The sequence below is a fragment of the Equus caballus genome, chromosome 22 (genome assembly GCF_041296265.1).
Source record: "Equus caballus isolate H_3958 breed thoroughbred chromosome 22, TB-T2T, whole genome shotgun sequence".
Lineage (NCBI taxonomy): Eukaryota > Metazoa > Chordata > Mammalia > Perissodactyla > Equidae > Equus > Equus caballus.
Window position 1 is genome coordinate 39,532,871 of NC_091705.1, and position 18,263 is coordinate 39,551,133.

The 18,263-nt window shown below is 55.8% G+C and overlaps 1 long non-coding RNA gene across 1 annotated transcript; it reads left to right on the forward strand.

Annotated features, from left to right (window-relative positions):
• The first annotated feature begins 7,288 nt into the window (after positions 1–7,288).
• On the forward strand, positions 7,289–12,657 carry LOC111770031 (uncharacterized). The gene is made up of 2 exons (XR_011430671.1): positions 7,289–8,472; positions 11,086–12,657. It is a non-coding gene; the product is annotated as an uncharacterized lncRNA (long non-coding RNA).
• Positions 12,658–18,263: the final 5,606 nt, after the last annotated feature.

The window sequence follows — 18,263 nt, forward strand, 5'->3', positions numbered from 1 at the left end:
CCCCACCCTCACTTCTTCACAGCAGGTTAAGGGACATTTGACTCGTGGAGCAAGTATTTCCTGAGCACCTACTGTGTGCTGGGCCCTGTCCTTGGTATGGGAGATGTAGCAGAGAAGCCGACAGACACAGTCCGTGCTAGGTCTTTAGGAGCTGACGGCCTAGTGGGGAAAGCAGACAATAAGAAAGAAAACCAATAGACAAGACAATTTCAGACTGTGTTCAATGATACTGGGGGAGAGGGAAGGGCCAATACAGAGAGGGTGGTGCCAAGAGGGCCTTGCTGAGGAGGTGAGGCCTGCAAGATAACAAGGAACCAGCCTTGGGAAGAGGCAGAGTGAAAGGTTCTAGGCAGAGAGAACAGCATGTGCAAAGCCCCTGTGGCAGGAGTTCACGTGGAGTGTTGAGGCACAGCAAGGAGGCCTGTGGCTGGAGCCAAGTGAGGTAGGAGGAGAGGAGAAGGAGGTAGGTGGGAGAAGTAACAGGTGTATAGGGCTGGGTGGCCCCTGTGCTCAAAGGGGGGTGGGAGGCACGGGAGGCTTTGGAGCAGAAGAGGCGCAGGGTCTGACTTAGGTTCTAACATGATCCCTTTGGGTGCTGTGGTCAGCTGAATAACGCTGCCTCCGAGATGTCCGTTTTTTTTTTTTTTAAAGATCGACACCTGAGCTAACACCTGTTGCCAATCTTTTTTTTTTCTTTCTGCTTTATCTCCTCAAACCACCCCGTATATAGTTGTATATCTTAGTTGTGGGTCCTTCTAGTTGTGGGATGTGGGACGCCGCCTCAACGTGGCCTGATGAGCGGTGCCATGTCCGCACCCAGGATCTGAACCCTGGGCAGCCGCAGTGGAGCGCGCGAACTTAACCACTCGGCCACGGGGCCGGCCCCTATGTCCACATCTTAATCCCCAGAATCTATGGGGTCACTTCACAAGGCAACAGGAACGTCGCAGCTGTGATTTAGTCGAGGATCTTGAGGTGGGAGATGATCCTGGTATCGGAGGGGCTCCAGAAAAGCACGGGCCTCCTTACGAGATGGGGCAGAATGAGGTTTGACCACAGAAGAGGAGGCAGAGAGCGGAGAGAGCAATGGAAACAGAGACCGGAGGGCGTGCTTGGCAGATGGAGGGAGGGGCCGCCAGCCAAGGCAGCCAGGTGACCCCCAGACGCTGAGGAAACAGTCTCTCCCCAGGAGCCTCCGGCCCTGCCGACATCCCGACCAGCCCGGGAGGCTGATGTCAGACTTCCGAGCCCAGGACCTTGAGAGAATGAACTGCCGTCGTTTTGAGGCACCGAGTTGGGGAGCTTTGTCACGGCAGCCGCAGTACACGTGCACGGATGACCGGGGAGCACGGGCTGCAGGGAGCGAGGCGGAGCCCGGGCCGGGGAGGGGCTACTGCAACAGTCCGGGCCGGAAAGGAGGGAGGACGATGTGCACGGTGAAGAGAGCTGTGGGGCCGGCACAGGCCGCCTCGCTGAGGGACGGGCTGCCCGGGGCCGGGGAGGAGAGCCAGGTCTCTGGCCCCCGCCGTCATCCCCGGGCTGCTGCCCAGGGCACAGGGCTGGCCACCATGTGGCTCCTGCTCTGAGGAAGAATTCAGCTGAGGAGGCCCAGGAATCTCACAGGGTAATGGGAGGCATGGGGCTCAGCTGCCCCGGAACCCCACGTCTCCTGCCGTCAGGTCCCTGCCTTGACGTCCCCTCCTCGGGGAGCCCGTCCTGCTCTCTCTCCCTCCGGGCTGCGGTCCACTGTGTGGGTCTTGCTCCAACCTACGGGCTGCAAGTTGTCTCCTCCTTCGCTGCCTGGCTCCCCCGGCGATAGTCAGCCCCGTGAGAAGAAGGATGTTGTCCAGTTTCTGCACCACTGAGTCTCAGCGCCCAGCAGCAGCCGAGCATGAGGTTCTGGGCGCGCATGTAGGGGTGAAGGAGTGAACCCCTACTTCCCAGCGGGGCGCTAAGGAAAGCCCTGGCAAGGGAAGGGACTTGCTCGGGGCCACACAGTTGCTAAGGGTGGGCCCGGGTTTGAACCCAGAACTGATTCCACGGTCTGCACGTGGTAGTCTGCCTGCCAACACCAACGCTACAGCCTGAGGTCCGGAACACCCCACTTCGTGGGTGTAGCGCTCTGTCCTTCTTGGAGTGTCAGATGTTTTAAACCAGCATCTCAGGGAAGCGCAGGGCCCCGACCTGCCTGGGGTGTTACTGCATAGGGAAACAGGCTCAGAGAGGCTGGCAACTTCCCCTAGGAGCCCAGCTTGCCAGTGGCAGAGCTGGATTTGGCCCTGGCAGACCCCACGGTCAGGGGCTTCTCTCCCGTTTCCAGCGTGTCCCGGGCCCCTGAGAAACAGGAAAGAACTTCTGGGCCTAAAGGGCAGTGTAGGTACAGATCAAACCACCCATGGGTCTGGCCGAGCCTGGAGGAAAGCCGGCAACACCTCGAGCTGGGAGCTTCTGGGAAATGAGGACTGGGGGTCAGGATCCACGGCCCTGGGGTCAAACTCCAGCTCTTCCCCTGCCCTGCTGTGTGACCTCAGGCAAGTGGTCTCCCCTCTCTGGCCCAGGGCTCCTCTGGTAAGGCCAACTAAAATTCTAGACTGAGTAGATAAAGCCCTACTAAGTACATTTTAAAATAAAAAGACCCAGCGTGTATTCTAGCTGACATTTTACACTACTTTGTGCTGCTCAGAGCATATGAACGTAGTCACAATAAAATATAGCAAACTTAATTTGAAAAAGTCAACAACAAAAAAAGAGTAGTTTCTTTTTCTTACACGTGAATGAAGTCCAGATGCAGGCAGTTTGGAGCCTCAACAAAGCTCTCAGCATCGCAGGCCCCATCCTGTTCAACATTCTGCCATTTCTGGGACTGGCTCTCCTTCTCATGGTCCAAGCTGGACGCCACAGTGCCAGCCTTCTCATCTGCCTTCCAGGTGGCAGATTGGAGAAGGAAAGATGACAAGTAAAGGGCAGGCAACCGCTAAATCTCTAAGAAGGATTCCAGAAATTGCCAAACACTCTCCCAGTTACAACCCCTTGTCCAGAACCAGTGGGCATAGCCGAAACCGAACTGCAAAGGAAGCTGGGAGAGCCGTCTTTAGGCTGCACGGTCATGGACTCAGCTGAGAGTCGACCAGACATTTGTAAATACCTGAGATAATTTCAGGTGGTGATACCTGCTGTGGACGAGCAAAGAGGGTGACGTGAGGGAGGATGGGTGTAGGGAGGCCCCCCTGAGGCGGCAGGGCTGGGACATCAAGGATGAGCAGGCCGGTGGCCAGCACCCAGCCTCGGGGAGCAGCAGGCACACGGCTGAGGCGGGGACACGCCTGGTGCGGTGAAGAAGCAGAAGAGGAGGCCGGGGGGCGGGGGGGGCGCTGGGATGGGGCGGGGGCCTGGCCGCGGATCCGAGGTCGGAGGTCAACCGAGCCAGAGCCTGGGGGAGCTGCGAGGGCCCGGGGGGAGTTTGGGGTTTTCCTAAGTATGATGGGGGGGGGGCACTGGAGGGTTGACTCCACCTGCTGTGACGTCCCTTTGAGGGGATGCGAGCCCCCTGGGCCTACGAAACGTACTCGGAACCCTCCGGAAAGCTTCCTTCATTCGCTCACTCATTGATTCATTCATTCGACAAATGGGCGGTAGTGCAGAAATGACCCTCCAGTGCCCACCCTCGGGAGAAGGGCAGACGGACGGAGCAGGCCGCGGTGGGGAGTGCTTGGAGGGGAAGATGAAGGGGCCACAAGAGGACCTGAGTTCGCGGCCCGGGGCCCGCAGAGGCTTCTCGCGGGAGGTGACATTCGAGCTGAAATTTGAACCGTGAGGAAGCACTGTCTCGTGAGGCCCAGAGAAGAGGGACAGAACTGTCCAGGCAGAGGGAACAGCTTGTGCAAAGGCCCAGAGGCAGAAAGAGAATTGCATGTTCAAGAAACTCGCTAGACCCGCCGACAAGAGCGGGGAGGGCGAGGGGGAGCAGAGGGCAGATCTCAGACAGCTGGGGGGCTGCTCAGGGTTTCCGTGTTCTGGGCAGGATGATTTATTAAGAACTTTGCCCTCAAATTCCTGGGATGGGCCTGTGGCCGGATCTGAGACCAGCAGGACCCTCGCTCTCCTCGGAGGCGTCACGGGCTCGCTGACGGCCAGGCTGCTGCCTTCCTGCGGCCTGCTGCGTCCCTCTCTTGCTCCCAGCCCTGAGCGCACCGCACCGTCTGACTCAGCCTCCTGCCCCAGCCATCCCCGCCCTGACCACCAAGGCCGCCGTCCCCACCCCACCCCTCCTCCGGAAGCCTCCTCAGAATGGCCTGGCCCTGGCGCCCAGAACAGCATCTCCATCTCCAATCAGACCTGCCCGTTTGACAGAGGGAGAAGCTGAGGCCCCACAAGGAAGACACCGGTCCCCCGAGGTCACACTCCAAGGCTGGCACAGAACCAGGGCCCCGTCCCAGGTCTCCTGACCCCTGGCCCTAAATCTTCACACTGTTTGATTCAAAAAGGAGGAGGAGGAGATGGGGGATCCCTCCCCAGAGGATGAGGAATTCGCACACACTCCCTATGTGCCAGGCACCTTCCCTACCTCAGCCTGTTCAGGGGAATCCTCACAGCTACACAGTGACATGGATATGATCACATCTTCCAAATGGTTTGCGAAACAGAGAGGCTATGCAACCCACCCACCGTCACACAGCAGTTACCCAGAAGACAGCAGATCTGAAGCCCAGTCTGGCTGCTACACTCTCCAGTGGCTGAGGCTGCCTCCCGCCCAGCCTCTCCTCCGCTCCTCGGAGCAGCGGCAGCCTCCTCTTTCACAGCTAACCAGCAGAGGTTTTTCCTGGCTGCCCATGAGCCTGCAGATATGTTTCCTTTGGCCCACGTCGTGTTTTAATAAAATTGGAGCCAATATTCACAAATCAAGAGATTTTACATAAAAACCCACATTTCTGCCTTCCTTAAAACACTGGAAGATTTGACTGCACTGGGCCTAAGTTCTGCCGGGCCAGCTCAACCAGGGTGGGACGTTCACAGGGACGCTCCAGTGCCCCGCACTCCCCACCTCTCCCTGCTGCCTCCCATCCCTGAGGCCGAAAGCCGTTTATCAGAATACGTGCATTGTCGTTTTTCTGAGAGCAGGGAATCTTTCTCTGTATCCGTATTTCTCTCAAAAAAGAGAAGAACAATGATCGAAGAGGGGTCAGGTGTCAGGGAAAACGGGAGAACACGTCTTTCTCTCTGGAACTGAGGAACGTTCCTCGGTGTTGATCGGCTGAGCCCCTCACTGCTTAGGTTTCCTTCCTGGTGACCCCGGTAGGACCGCCAGATTCAGCAAATAAGAATATAGGATGCTCAGCTAAATTTGGACTTCAGATCAAAAACAAATGGTTTTTTTAGTACAAGCGTGCCCCGCGCAATATTTGGGACACAGAAAATATTTCCTTTCTCTGTCTGACTTGTCAGTCCACCGGGCCTGCTGCGCTGGGTCTGGCAGCCCCACCCACCGGGCTGAGAGCCCGTCTCTAACGGGCTTGCGTTTGAACCAGGCTCCTCCCCTCGGGTCTGGGAGATTTGGGGGCAAGTCACTGATGTTCTCTGGGCTTCAAGTTCATCACATCAGCCGCGGGAAGATCTGATGAGATAATATATGCAAAGCGCTGGACACAGAGCCTGGCTGTGGCGCTCAGGGACACCATGCTGCCCACCCAGCAGCCACCCGCTGCTTCTCCGCGGGCTGAGCGCTGATCCTGCCACCCCGCTGTGCCCAGCCCATCAAGGCTCGCCCATTCTGGTCTGCCAGTGATTGGTCCAAGGGGAGCATGTGACCTGGTTTTGACCAATAGGATGCTATAGGGGAGTCTGCTGGATGAGGGCTCCAGGGAGATTTTCTTCCCTAAGGAGTGTTGGCCATGTGGGCCCTGGACACAGCCATGGGGGGAAGGGGATGCTTGACCCCGGCTGCCATCTCGTGCCAAGGAGCTGGCAAAAAGCCAGCGTGCTGAGGATGGCAAAGGTCGGGGTTAGAGGACTCCAGGGCTGACCACACAAACTTCTTTTTAAGTAAAATGATAAATGTCCTTATGACTGAAGCCATTGCCAACGAGCTAATGACACCTCATGGTCACAGGATGGCTGCCACAGCCCCAAGCACCACATCCCTAATAAAGTTGAAGACAGGAAGAAAGTGTTGGGTGGGGGGGAAATCCCCTTTCTGCTCGCGCTCTTCTGATCTGGGAAGGAAATCGTTCCTTGGAGGGATTCCCCTCACTTCGAATTGACCAGAACTGGTCATTCATCTGCTCCACCCCGCAAAGGAGGCTGGGAAAGTGAGTTACAACAAAGGAGGGTGGGATAATGTGGGACAATGCTTCAGCCCAATCTTAATCCCCCTCTGCGGCTGGACCCATCACCTCCACCCCTAAACAGAATCAGCGTTCTGCCTTTGAGGGTGAGACAGCTGGCTGTTGGGCAGATGACAAATGGTGTTGCCACAGCATAAACCTCAGCTTCTTCCAAGAAACCTCACTGACACGGCCTTAAAGGGATTTAAACAGGAAAGGGCACAAACGTACAAGGACAGAGAATAGATAACGAGAAGGTGGAGGAGGAGTGACGGGGCCAGGAGCCAGCTGTGTGGCCTTGGGAGAGTCCCTTCCCCTCCCTGGGCCTCAGTTTCCCTGCAGTTTAGGGGAATATTTCTGGCTGGGAACTTGCCCCTACACGTGTCCCACCTGGGCCTGGAGGGAAGCAGGGGCCGTGAGTCCTTTGCTCCACTTGAGAAACGATCCGGAAAACCTTTGGGTTATTTTGGGGTCACACCTGGATGACGTAAAGGGGGTGGGTTTCAGGGGCTGGAGGAAACGCATCAGTCCTGGAGGTGCAGGAAATCTTCCAGCACCCTCCTGTAAAGGAGACCCTCGAAACTGATAAATTGCAGTGGGCGATACTAAAAGGATGTGTGGGAAGAGGGACAAAGAAGAACGATGGCTTTGAGTACCTCCAGGCTGCCTGGCACTTTAAATACATTTTCTTACTCTATTTCCTTATTCTCTGTGTGACCTTGGAGGGGTGCTTAACTACTCTGTGCCTTAGTTTCCCCATCTATGAAGTGGGATGTAGTTGAGACTGCTAGTTGTCGGTCAGAGTCCTCCGCTACTTCCATAGTAACACCCTCGCGGCTGAGCATGCGGCTGTCCTGATAAAAACTACATTTCCCAGCCTCCCTTGCTGTTAGACGCGACCACGTGACCAAGTTCTGACCAATGGGACGTGATCCCAAGCTATGCGGACAACTTCCACGTTGTGCCTTAAAGAGAAAGGACGTGCCTTTCCCCCTCGCCTTTTCCCTGTGGCTGGAAGGAGGATGTGAGGTCGGGGCGTCATGCACCCCGAGACCAGGGCCACGCCCTGGGGAGGGAGGACACCAGGGAGCCGCAGCCCCAGGCTGACAAGCGTGTCGTGACGGCTCCCTGCGTGGAGCCGTGGAAACACCCGCGCACGGGCTGGGAGCAGAGTGAGCTCCCTGTGAGCGGACGGGGGGCCCAGGGCAGTGGTCCCCACCCAGGCGGTTTAGCACCCGGGGGACACTGAGTAATGTCTGGAGACGGTTTTGATCGTCGCGACTGGGAATGGGGACCCGCTCCTGGCACAGAGTGGGCAGAGGCCAGGGATGCTGCTGAGCATCCTACAGAGCCCAGGACAGCCGCCAGCAGAGAATTAGCTATCCGGCCCCAAATGTCCGCTGTGCCGGGTCGAGGAGCCGGGTCTGATGGGGTGACGTCCACCGCCCAGCTCGCGCTCGGGGGGGCGATGGGGGCACAGGCCGGTTGGCGGGAGGGGGGCTTTGCATCGGGGCGACCTGTGACCTCTGCACCTTCCCCCAGCTCCGCCGGCTCCCAGGCGGCCGAGACGTGTTCCAACAGCTCTGCCTCCCCCGCACGCCCGCTGCCAGCCAGGCGCGTTTCCGGGGGGTGGGCGGAGGGCGCGGTGCCACCCGAACGCAGGCCAGCTTTCCCGGGGGCGCAGGGGGGCCTGCCCGACGAGAGAGGGCCCAACGCCGCCCAGGGCTCGTGCATCCTTGAGGAAACGGCCTCCTGAAGAAAAATCCGAATCTCCCCTCCCCGATTTCCCAGGATGTGGTGAGCCCCCACCTTCTGGGATGGCAGGGCAGGCTTCTAGAACCTTCCATCCCAGCCACACAGAAACCCAGAGACCGGAGCAAAATCTAACCCCCTGAGGAACTCTGGGCATTTGCTGAAAATTCGAGAAGTAGTGCCCACGCTGTCTGTTCAGAGGCGTTTCTCGGTGAGCAGTCATTCATTGACTTGAACACCCGCTGCACCCAGCGGCTCGCCCACCCCGGCCTTCCCATTGCCACCTGGGCCTCTTTGCTGAGGGCTCCCTCTGGCCACCGGCGTCCGTGGAACCCCCGAAGGACAAGCCTGAAGCGCCCAAGAAGTGGTGCCTCGGCAGCAGGGCTCAGCCAGTGACGTGGTAGGTGGCGGGTGCAAACCGGTTGCCTGGCCCCTGGTGGGCATCCCTTGGGCGTGTCCCACGCTGGTCCCAGAGTTCCCTGGTGGGCCCGAGCCTCAGCCACCCACAGCACAGCCTGCTCGACCGTCCCCTGTACTGGCTGCCTTTCCGTCCCTGTCTCGTGTCCCCTTTCCCTTGCTTCCTGGGGTCACCTCCCAAAGGACTTGAGCCCATGCCTCAGGGTCTGCAGCCGGGGGCACCCAGCCCGGGACCGCCCCGTCCTATGAGTCAGACACAAATATTTGCGGATCAGAAGGGATGTGGCTGCTGGCTCTGGGAATTCACAATCAGATGGAAAGCTAGATGCCACTCCAATAGTCACACAAAAGCAGAATTAAAAATGGTGATGAAGATTGGGACTGTGAAGAAACACGAGACCCTGTTGATAAGACCCTCCAATGGCTGCCCTCTGCTCCCAGGTCAAAATCCAGAGTTGTCATCATGGCCTCGAGGCCCTGCCGGCCTGCCGCCGGGTGAGCTCTCTGAGCTCACTCTCCCCCTCTGCTCCAGCCACAATGGCCTCCTGGCTGTTTCTCAATTGTGCTGGGCATTCTTCTGCGTCAGGGCCTTTGCACTTGTGGTTCCCGCTCCCTGGTATGCTTTCTTCAGATCTTCCCATGGCCAGCAACTTTTTCTTGATTCAGTCTTGATTCAGACATCACCTCTTCAGGGAGGTCCCCCCACCCCGTCACTCTCTTACTACGTTGCCTTGTTTGTTCACACCACAGCACATATCAGTCTGAAGTTGTCTTGTCTGTTTGCTTGTTCATTGAATGATCCCCAAACGGGAGCTCCGTGAGAGCAGCGGCTGTGTCCTCAGCGCCTGGGACAAATCCTCGAGCAGAGTGGATGATCGTTGGATAAGTGGTTCAAAGTTTAAGTGATGGAAAGAAACAATGAATGAATGAATGATGGAAGGATGTTTGACAAGGGGACGGAATCTTGCATGGAAAATCAGGGAAGGCTTCCCTGAGGAGGGGACACTGGAGCTGAGGCATGAACAGGGATGGGGTATTAACTGGGGCAAAGGGGCAGGAAGGGCCACGAGGCAGAGGAAACAGCATGTGCAAATGGGCAGAGGCGGAACCCAGAGGGAGGCCACACCGGAGCCTGCAGGGGACACACCGACGGCAACCCGAGCCTTCTCTTGTTGTTTTCTCTTTTGTTCATTATGTTTTTAATTGAGGTATAATTGACATATAACATTATATTAGCTCCAGGTGTACGACGTAATGATCCGGTATTTGTATACACTGTAAAATGATCACCACGATAAGCCTAACACCCGTCACCGCACAGAGTTACAGTCATGGTTTCTTCCTGTGGTGAGAACTTCTAAGATCTAGTCTCTTAGCGACGTCCCCATATGCAATACGGTGTCGTTAACTGCAGTCCCCACGCCGTCCGTGACGTCCCCGGAACTTAGGTATTTTACACCTGGCAGTTTGTACCTTTTCACCCCCTGCACCCATTTTGCCCGCCTCCCAGCCTCCGCCTCTGGCGTCCGCCACTCCGCTCTCTGTGCCTATGAGGGCAGTTGGTTTTGTTTTTTCTTTAGATTCCACACGTAAGATCAGACAGCATTCCTCTTTCTCTGTCTGCCTTATTTCACTCAGTGGAAGGCCCTCAAGGTCCATTCAGATTGTTGCAAATGGCACGATTTCCTTCTTTTTGCGGCTGAATAACATGCCGTGGTGTGTGTGTGTGTGTGTGTGTGTGTGTGTCTCACCCGTCTTTATCCGTTTCATCCACTGACGGACCCTGAGGTTCTTTCCACGTCTTGGCCGTTGTGAATGATGCTGCAGTGAACATGGGGCGCAGGTAGCTTTTTGAATTAGTGTTTTCCGTTTCTTTGGATAAATATCCGGAAGTGGCATTGGGGGATCGCATGGTAGTTGTATTCTTAATTTTTTGAGGAACCTCCATACCACTTTCCATAACCGCTGCACCAGTTTACCCACAATGCACAAGGGTCCCCTTTTCTCCACATCCTCACCAGCACACATTGCTTCTCTTTTCAATGGCAACCATTCTAACAGGTGTGAGTGTGTCTCATTGTGGTTTTGATTTGCGTTTCCCTGATGATCAGTGATGTTGAGCACCTTTTCCGGCACCTGTTGGCCATCGGTACGTCTTTTTTGGAAAAATGTCTATTCAAATCCTCTGCCCATTTTAATCAGATTGTTCAGTTTTTTTGCTATTGAGTTGTATGAATTCTTTATATATTTTGGATATTAGCCCCCTATCAGATATATGATTTGCGAATATTTTCTCCGATTCATTAGATTGCCTTTTCATTTTGTTGACCGTTTACTTTCTGTGCAGAAGTTTTTTAGTTTGATGTGGTCCCACTTGTTTGTTTTTGCTTTTGTTGCCTTTGCTTTTGGTGTGAAATCCAAAAAAATCATCACCCAGCCTGTTGTCAGGGAGTTCGCCGCCTGTGTGTTCTTCTAGGAGTTTCATGGTTTCAGGCCTTACATTCAAGTCTTTGATCCATTTTGAGTTAATTTTTGTATTGTCTTGTAATTTTTTGTTAAGACTTTTCTGCATACTTTCGCACCTACCATGTGCCAGGCTCATGAGTACACAGGGAGCAACGGAGGCCCATTGCTGTCCCCCTGGAGGTTCCAGTCTGGAGGGGAAGACAGACAACAACCGACGAGCTGGGCAGGTGTTCATTCCCGACGATGGGGTTGCCCCACAGAGCCTCGTGGTGCATCACACGGTGGACACTCATTTCCTACAGTGCCCCTCAGATGCCGCGTGGAAACACATGTGGCACACACCTGCACACACAGGCACACGCACAACATACGAAGACTTCCCGGAATTGCCCGTGGAAAGGAGGGGAAAAGGACATTCAGTACAGCTGCTTTTGATTTTTAACAATTTAATTAATCCTCCTCCACCAATGTGGTCCCCATGGGCGCAGGGCCGCGGTTTCCTGAGCTCAGGAAAGACTGAAACGAGGCTGCACGGTCCGTGTGACAACGGACGCGCCCGTGTACCTCCCCCCGCCTCCCCGCTCGTTTGACGAGGCCAGGCCCGTCACCTCACGGCTTCCGTACTGAGTGCTGGGAAGGGCCCAGCTTTTATCTCCTGGCCTGTGGGTGTGGGACTCCCCAAGGCCACAAGAAGGCTCCAGCGGGGTGCTCGGCCCCGCCCCTGTGCAGCCCCAGCAGAACTGATCCCACTCCACGACCGCTCTCGCCCAAGCGTCGTCACCAGCAGCTGCAGAAGGCGCTTTCCTCCTGCTCGCCAGGGCCTGCAGGACAGTCGGCCCGCGGGGGGCGTGGGGTTGAAGATGCTGCCCTTCCCTGGGAGCCGCAGCCGGCAGTGACCAGAGGACGCGGAGACCTGAGGTTCCTGATGGTCCTCTGTCCCCAGAGAGGAGGAGTCCTCGGCCTCCAGTACACGCTCAGGCCCTCGGACAGAGGGATCGTAACCCACGGACTGCGTAGACGTGCTGGAGGAGACACAGGAGCGCGAGCCCACCCAGAGACCGAGGCGGGCGAGGCGTAGAGAAACCACGTGTTGCTGGACAGCAACTGACTCTTGTCTCAAGGTCAAGCAGACGGCAGGGAGGGGTGGAGACTGGGGCACGCTGGTGAGTGGATGTCCCATCTACAGGGACAGTGCCGCTCAGTGCCATCTGATTCCCGCCGATGAAGACTGCAGGCCCAAGGCCGCCAGACTGTTCCCTTTTGTGTCAGAGAAGACAGAAGTTCAGACTTTTATATGAAATCTCCCACTTTCTAAAGGTTGGCAGTCAATTTAATTTCTGTGCGTGTGTGTGTATTATTTTTTAACACTGTTAAGAATGATCAAAATACACATCCATAGTTGGGACCGGCAGTTTGTGACATCTATGTCACAGAGCCTTGAGAAGGATGGAGTCCAACCATGGCCTATTGGTCCAGCTTATGCAATGACTAAATGTTTGTCGACTGACTAAGTGACTGGCAGTGGGCTCATTGAAAATCTCCAAAACACGACCATCATTCCAACAATCCTTATGTTTATTCCAATGCAATTTTATTTTTCCCAATCACCCTGTCCCTCCAGTGCCTTTGCATTTCTGTGACTACTCACGTTAACAAGTTGTTGAACTCATTAAACGCCTACTGTGTGCTAGGCTCTGGGAAACAATTCTATGGGAAGTTGAATTAGCCAGGTCCCTGCCTCCGGGTTGTGCAGAGTCCAGTGGAGGACCGTTCCCAGGAAAGACGATCAGAGGCAGAGGCTGGGTCTGCTATGTTCCCCAAGTGCCCTCTGAGCCCGGAACAGGGCCTGACGCACTGGCGGCGCTTGATACGCGCTGTCCAACTGAGTGAGTACAGGGCCGCAGAGCTGTGTTACATGCGTCCTCAATAGCAGAAAATCTCAGTCATTACAACGGTTTGCGGCTCCAAAGGGCACAGTACATAAACACATATACAGCTCGTCTGTGTATTAATATTTCATTGGGGGAAAGGAGTTGACAATTAGGAAAAAAGTATCTAAAAGTCTCCTGGGATGGGGTAGGTTGAGAACCACTGTTCTAGAGGAAAGCATGGGGCTCTGGAGCACAGAGTAGGGCCCTTAACACAGCCCGGGAGATCACGGAATGCTTCCTGGGGGAGGAGGTGCTCCAACTCATTCTTAAATGATATGGAAAAAGTCAGCTAGATGAGGCGTCAGCAAACCTTCTCCACAAGGGCCAGAGAGCAAACATTTAGGTTCCCAGGTCTCTGTCCCAAGCACTCAGTTCTGCTGTTGTGGATCAGAAGCAGCCACAGACAATAGTGAAACGAGTGGATGGGGCTCTGTCCCAATAAAACTTTATTTACAAAAACAGACGATGGGCCAGATTCAGCCCCCAGGCCATGGCTTACCAACCCAGGCTCTAAATGTTGGGAATGGACAGGCCACCAGAGGGAAGAGCTTGAGCGAAGGTGTGGAGATGTGAAAGAGCATGGGGAATTAGGAAAGAGCCAACATTGTGGTTTTCCTTCTCCCTGGGGCACAGAAACCGATGTTGCTGTTTACACAAAGACTTGTGCTCTCTCACTCAGGCTGAGCCCAGGATCCTGAGTTCATCCAATGCACCGGTATTTATTGAGTGCCCACTACGTGCCAGGCATCGTTCTAGGCACTAGGGACGCAGCAGTGAGCAAGATCGCCTCTGTGCCCTCAGGGCCTGAAGCCAAGCCAGGCATATAGTTTTTGTTAAATAAATGTGTTGAATAAATGGGTAGATAGGTGATTGGATGGATGGATGGATGGATAGCTGGATGGATGGGTGGGAGGATGGATGGATGGATGGATGGATGGATGGGTGGATGGATGGATGGATGGGTGGGAGGATGGATGGATGGATGGATGGATGGGTGGGTGGATGGATGCATGGGTAGGAGGATGGATGGATGGGTGGATGGGTGGATGGATGGATGGATGGGTGGGAGGATGGATGGATGGATGGGTGAGTGGGAGGATGGATGGATGGATGGATGGGTGGGTGGATGGATGCATGGGTAGGAGGATGGATGGATGGGTGGATGGGTGGATGGATGGATGGATGGGTGGGAGGATGGATGGATGGGTGGATGGTGGATGGATGGATGAATGGGTGGGAGGATGGATGGATGGATGGATGGATGGGTGGATGGATGGATGGATGGGTGGGAGGATGGATGGGTGGATGGATGGGTGGGTGGATGGATGGGTGGGTGGATGGGTGGATGGATGGATGGATGGGTGGATGGATGGATGGGTGGATGGATGGATGGATGGGTGGGAAGATGGATGGGTGGATGGATGGGTGGGCCGGTGGGAGGATGGATGGATGGGTGGATGGATGGGTGGATGGATGGGTGGGCCGGTGGGAGGATGGATAGATGGGTGGGTGGGTGGGAGGATGGATGGGTGGGTGGATGGGTGGATGGATGAACGGGTAGGTGGATGGGTGGATGGATGAACGGGTAGGTGGATGGATGGATGGATGGGTGGGTAGATAAATGGATGGGTGGGTGGATGGGTGGGTGGATGGATGGTTGGGGGGTGGATGGATGGGGGGTGGATGGATGGGTGGGTGGATGGATGGATGGGGGGGTGGATGGATGGGGGGTGGATGGATGGGTGGGTGGATGGATGGATGGGGGGTGGATGGATGGGTGGGTGGATGGATAAATGGATGAGTGGGTGGATTGATGGATGGATGGATGGATGGGTGGGTGGGTGGGAGGATTGATAGATGCATAGATGGATGGGTGGGTAGATAAATGGATGGGTGGATGGATGGGTGGGTGGATGGATGGATGGGGGTGGATGGATGGGTGGGTGGATGGGTGGGTGGGTGGATGGATGGGGGGTGGATCGATGGGTGGGTGGATGGGGGGTGGATGGATGAGTGGATGGATGGGTGGGAGGATGGATGGATGGGTGGATGGATGGGTGGGTGGATGGGTGGGTGGATGGATGGATGGGGGTGGATGGATGGGTGGGTGGATGGGTGGGTGGATGGATGGATGGGGGTGGATGGATGGGTGGGTGGATGGATGGGTGGGTGGATGGATGGATGGGGGTGGATGGATGGGTGGGTGGATGGGTGGGTGGATGGATGGATGGGGGTGGATGGATGGGTGGATGGATGGGTGGGTGGATGGATGGGTGGGTGGATGGATGGATGGGTGGGTAGATAAATAGATGGGTGGGTGGATGGGTGGGTGGATGGATGAATGGGGGGTGGATGGATGGGTGGGTGGATGGGTGGGCCGGTGGGAGGATGGATGGATGGGTGGGTGGGTGGCAGGATGGATGGGTGGATGGATGGGTGGATGGATGGATGGGTGGGTGGTTGGAAGGATGGATGGATGGATGATGGATGGATGGATGAGTAGCAGAGACAAACACTAAACACTTAAACGAACAAATAAGCGATTAAATCCAACTTCCTCACGAACTGTGTGACTTTGAAGAGGTTACTTAACCTCTCTGTGTCCCAGGAGGTTCATACAAGCAAAGTGCAGGCCCAGCACATAGCGGCTGCTCCACAGACGTAGCTGCTGCTATTATCTTAGGTCAATATGCTATTAAATCAATACCCGATTAAAGAAACCGGATAAGTGCTAGGCAGGCACAGCACAGACGCACGAGAGGGAGGGGGGCTGCTTTGGCGCAGGCGCGGCTCCGAGCGGGGGAGGCGGAGGGAGGTCAAGGCCGTCCCGGCCACATCCTGTGAGAGTCTCCCAGAATGAGCAGCCTTTGGGCCTCCGGAGGCAGTTAATTACAAATACCTGCCCGGGGGAGCAGGCGGTGTCGGCCCTAATGGGAGTCGGGGTGTAAGGCGCTTTGAAGTCGGAGGATAAAAGGGGAGACGGGGTGAAGCTCCGGTCACAGGGCCAGGGCGCCCGCCAGAACCTGTGTGTGAACCCCGAGAACCAGACTCATGCTCTCAGGCCTGCGGGGCGCCAACCCTCTCTCGGATCCTGAGTGGAGTCCAGGGGCAGCAGGAAAGCCCTGTGAGGGCAGCGGTGGAGGGGGCACAGGGCAGGGGGTGGGAGCCAGACTCCAATAGGACGCTTAAAGTGGTGGGCCCAACGAGTGAGGATGCGGGGTGCTAAGTCAGGATCGCATGTTTCCAATTTCGTCACATTGTTGCTTATATTGTCGTTGTTACCTGCCACTTACCTGCTGGATGACCCTGGGCCAGTTACTGACCCTCTCTGAGCCTCAGTGGTCTCTTCTTTAAAATGGGGTGATTACAGTGCAGCGGTGCTAGAAGCCGGTAAAGCCCGTGGCACAGAGCAGAGGTAATACTTCTCTTGGCGGACGCTGAGGAAGCCAGTACCTCGGGCCGGGCCCCACTTCAAGCATGCTGTATGCATTAACTCCTTTAACCCTCACAAAGGTTATCTTCATTTTCCAGACAAGGACCTTGGGGCCACCGGGGACAGCCATGCACTGCCCAGCTCGGGGGTGCCAATCACACAGACCATGATGAGAACAGCACCCCAGAGGCTCTGATGCACAGAGAGGTTAAGTTGCTTGCTCAGGGTCACACAGCTAATACACAGCAGAATGGAGATTAGACCCCTGGCAGCCTGGCTCCAGAGCCTGGCTCCTAACTCTGAATCAACGTGAGCCTGCGTCAAGATGGTAGTTGTAATGGAGGGTTTCTGGGATGCACAGAAATTGATTTTCTCTTTGCCCGGCCAGGCAGGCATCAAGTCTCCGTCCACCAGTGTCTTGTTTCTCTCTACCCCAAAAGCCTGTATATTTCTGGGGACTTTTGATGTTTTTACTGTCTTCCAATTTTCTAAGAGCATTGCGTCTATGTTTTGGTTTGTTGCGCACACCATAATCCGGGGGAACCTGTGCAAATGCCAGGACGTCAAAATTCTGAGATTGGCACTGGACGGGTCCCCAGGTCCACAATCCCATGCTCAAGGCCTTCACTCGACTGATGGGCTCAGAGAGGCAAACTGACTAGCCCAAGGTCACACAGCTAGGACATGGCCGAGCTGGAACAGGTCTTCCAGACTCCAACCTCATTCTTCTCAGTCCCCACATCTGAATCTCAGACGGGTGGCCCAAAGGCCAAATGCAGCCCACAGCCTATCTGGGTTGGCCTGCATGGTGTTTTCAAAAAATTAGAATTTATCACCATCATTTAAAGAAAGGAATATTTCCTGGAATAATATTCAGAATATTTAACCAGACCGGTCTGGGCATCCGATGCTGCAGTCTAGTCAAAGGTATGGATATTGCAAGAAAAAGCAGCAAGAAAAATGAAAAGGCCTGGAAAAGGCAGAGCTATGGAGACACTAGGAAGATCAGATCAGCGCGGGCCAGGGATCAGCACGGAGGGAGGGAGGGAGGAACGGGCGGGGCACCGAGATGTTTGTGGGAGGAACTACGATACATGACACTATCAGGGTGGACACATGGCACGGCACCTTTGTCCAAACCCACAGAACGTACAACAGCAAGAGTGAGCTGAGCCCTAAGGCGAACGCTGACCCTGAGTGACAGGGATGTGCCACGTGGCTCATTGACTGTAGCAAACGTCCAGCTCTGGGGGGGGGGGGGGAGTTGAAAGTGGGGGAGTCTGGGCGGCAGGGTCCTATGGGAACTCTCTGTGACTTCCACTCGATTTCGTTGTGAACCCAAAACTCTCTGAAACATAAGGGCTCTTTAAAAAAGCTAGGAGGTCTGGCTACACAGCGCCAGGTTCTCCCCGGACCACCCCGGGCTGAGCCCCAGGCCCCGAGCCACCCCCTCCCAGCAGCCCAGCCTGGCCCATCGTCCCCCGGTGACTCAGGCCTGACAGGATTCTGCAGAAGCTCCGGGTGGGAAGGAGGAGCGGGTGAAAGCGTGGCCCGTGAGGAGGAGAGAGCAGCCAGGGCGCCTCCGCCAGCCCCTGCCCCTCGCCTCGGGCTGGCCTCCTGGCCTCCTGGCCTCGGGCCCGGGCCCCATCCGGGGGTGAGCCGCTCCTGATCCAGGCCATCGGCCCGGGCCTGCGGCGGGCGGCCGCGCTCTGCACCCAGGCAGGCGGAATCAAGGCCTTCGAGTTGAAACGATGCCAACCATGAGATTAGAATAAAAACGGGCAGGACAAGAACAATCGGAAGCTGCCTTATTCCTCCCGAGAAACTGCCCCCACGGCCACGCCCTTCCAGAGAAATCAGACGGACTTCTTCTTTGATGGTTTACTTGTCCGATCACTCATTCATTCAACATTTATTGAGCATCAAGCATGTCCAAAGGACACG